At 29.4% G+C, this 3147-nt stretch overlaps 1 non-coding gene across 1 annotated transcript; it reads left to right on the top strand.

The window, feature by feature from the left end:
* Window positions 1-2845: 2845 nt before the first annotated feature.
* On the top strand, window positions 2846-2952 carry LOC132009094 (U6 spliceosomal RNA). Its single transcript, XR_009401788.1, has one exon. It is a non-coding gene; the product is annotated as a U6 spliceosomal RNA (small nuclear RNA).
* The last annotated feature ends 195 nt before the right edge of the window (window positions 2953-3147 follow it).

Below are 3147 nucleotides of genomic sequence, written 5' to 3'. Positions count from 1 at the left end.
GAAGCTTTAAGCCATCACCACATGAATAAAATTAAAGAACTAAATGAAAACAGGCCAAGTATTTACAGAGTAATAGAATGTGCAGTGGAAAGAGTACAATTATGAAATCATAAAGCCTAAATTAGTGTGATGCATCTTTACTAGCCATGTAATCATAAACCAGTTATCTAAATGTGTTAGCCTCAGTTTTTTCACCCATGAAATGGTGATGATAATACTTATTATGCAGGGTTGTTGTGTGGATGTGATGAAGCATGGAGCATGAGAGTTTCATATTCCATGCTAAAATGATAGCTATTTTTATACTTATAATAATTCTAATAATAGTAATTAAATTGTTCAAAATGATAATTTTCATTTCTATTGAGGCATTGCATTGACTATTCATAGACACATTTACCAAAATAAATTTCATTTTACTTTACCCCCTCTGAGGATATATATTCCCTAATTCAATATGAATCTCATTATGAACAATAATTATCATAATAAATATGCTGATTTTTCATCTATTTATTTTTAGGGAGGTATCCTTTACTGTTGAACATAAAGAAACTTAAGTCTGTCATTCAAAATTTGCATGCTGCTTTCTTATGAAACTAGATTATAGAGTTGTATGAAGTAAATTCATGCAGGTAAGACATTTATGTTTGGAAAACTGGGTGGTCAGTTTAGTATTTCAAAAGAAGATTTTAAATTTAAACCTTAAAACTGAGCTCTTTCAGCCTTATTTATAGACCATCCTTCATGCTTCATAAGTACTCCTTCATTGTAAACTAAGTAATAGTTTTTGTCACAGTGTATATAACGAAAACGGATTTTATATTCTATTATTTCAGAGTTAGTTGCAGTTTCTACTTTCTTACTTACTTTTTTGAAAAATAGATTAATTCTACAAAAAAGTTTTTTCCAGCTTTATTAAAAAAAATCGACATATTATAATTTGTCAATTTAGAAATGATTTCTTATAACATTGCAAACTTTTAACATTGTGTTAATTTTGTACAATTTGATAAATTGGTATACATCTTTATTGTAAAATAATCTACATAAAAATGTTAATACATCTACTATCTCGTACAGTTGCCACTGTATGCATGTATCGTAAGGAATTTTAAGATCTACTCTCTTAGCAACTTTTATGTATATATTATAGTAGAGATAAACTTCAGAGGTCTTGTGGGTTTTGTTCCAGACTGCCTCAATAAAGTGATTATCTCAATAAGCTAAGTCAAATTATTATTATTATTTTTTGGTTTCCCAGTGCATATAAAAAATTATGTTTCCCAGAGCATATAAAAAATAAACACTATAATGTACTGTTCAAAAGCATTATGTTTTTAAATAAAAACAATGTATATACCTTAAGTAAACTAGTTCTCAGTTTTCAGTGGGTCATAATTACTGATCACAGATCACCATAACAAATACAATAATAATGAAAAAATTGAAATATTGCAAGAATTACCAACATGTGACAGAGAGACACAAAATGAACAAATGTTGTTAGAAAAATGGTGGCAGCAGACCTCTTTTATACAAGATTGCTATAAAATTGCTGTGCTTTTCAGAGTTAAACAACAACAACATAATGACTTTGCACTGAGTTTTTTACCTTGAGCACTTTTTAATGCTCCTGTTGGTCATTTATATAACTTTTTTGAAAAAAAGTCAATTGAGATCCTTTTGCTATTTTTTTAATTATATACTTTTTTCTATTTGTATCTGTTGGTTATTAACCTCTTTTCAGATATAAGATTTGTAAGTATTTTCTTACATTCTGTGGATTATGTTTTCATTCTCTCTTTTTTTTTTTTTTGACAATGCAAAAACTTTAGTTTGATGTAATACCATTTATTTATTTTTGCTTTTTTTGCTTGTGTTTTTGGTCTGGTATCCAAAAAACTTTTGGCAAGACCAATGTCAAGGAGAATTTTTCCTATGTTTTCCTTTAGGAAATTTAGTTTCATGCATCACCTTTAAGTCTTTAATCTATTTCAAGTTAAGGCTTATGAGTGATATAAGGTTCCAGTTTCATACTGTTTATGTGACTATTCAGTTTTAAATATCATTTATTGAACAGACTATCTTTACCCATTACATATGTTGGCCCCTGTCAAATATTAGGTGACCGTATGAAAGGATTTATTTCTGTACTCTCAATTCTGTTCTACTTGTTTATTGGTCTGTTTTTATGCCAGTATACTTTATTGTTTGGAGCATGAGGGCTTTGTAGTATAGTTTTAAATCAAGAAGTGTAATTTCTCTTCTTCATTCTTTCTCAGAACTGCTTTGATTATTTGTTGTCTTTTATGGTCTCATATAAATTTTAGGATTCTTTACTTACTTCTGTAAAAAAATAATATTGGATGTTTTTTAAGATTTTTAATTCATTTATTTGACAGAGAGAGATGACATGCAGGCAGAGAGGCAGGCAGAGAGAGAAGAGGAAGCAGGCTTCATGCTGAGCAGAGAGCCTGATGCAGGGCTCGATCCCAGGACCCTGGGATCAGGACCTGAGCCAAAGGCAGTGGCTTAACCCACTGAGCCACCCAGGCATCCCTAACATTGGATTTTTGATAGGAATTGGATTTAAAGATGGTTTTCGGTAGTATGGACATTTTAAAAATGTTAATTCTTACCATTCATAAATATGAGCTATCTTTCCATTTGTGTCTCCTTCAATTTCTTTAATAATATCATAGTTTATGGAGTACAGATCTTTCATATTCTTATTTAAATCTATTCCTAAGTATTTTTTTATTTTTGCTGATATTGTGAATTAGATTGTTTTCTTTATTTTTTCAGATAGTTCATCATTAGAGTGTTAAAATGCTCCTGTCTTGTGCTTACATTGGCAGCACATATACTAAAATTGGAATGATGCAGAGAAGATTAGCGTGATCACTGAACAAGGATGACATGAAAAACTGGGAAGCATTCCATATTAAAAAAAAATGAAACGAAACAAAATTCTTGTCTTTTATATATTGATCTTGTATTTGGCAGCTTTACTAAATTTGTTTATTCAAATTTTTTTGTGAAGTTTTTGGTTTTTTTAACAAGTAAGTTTATGTTATCCAAAAAAAGAAAATTTTACTTTTTTTTTTTTTTGGAGTCTCTTATTTCTTTGTGTTCCTTGTTTCT

Source organism: Mustela nigripes, unplaced genomic scaffold, assembly GCF_022355385.1.
Source record: "Mustela nigripes isolate SB6536 unplaced genomic scaffold, MUSNIG.SB6536 HiC_scaffold_4579, whole genome shotgun sequence".
Taxonomy (NCBI): domain Eukaryota; kingdom Metazoa; phylum Chordata; class Mammalia; order Carnivora; family Mustelidae; genus Mustela; species Mustela nigripes.
The sequence above is the reverse complement of the archived record's forward strand: the minus strand, read 5'-3'. Positions and strand labels throughout refer to the sequence as shown.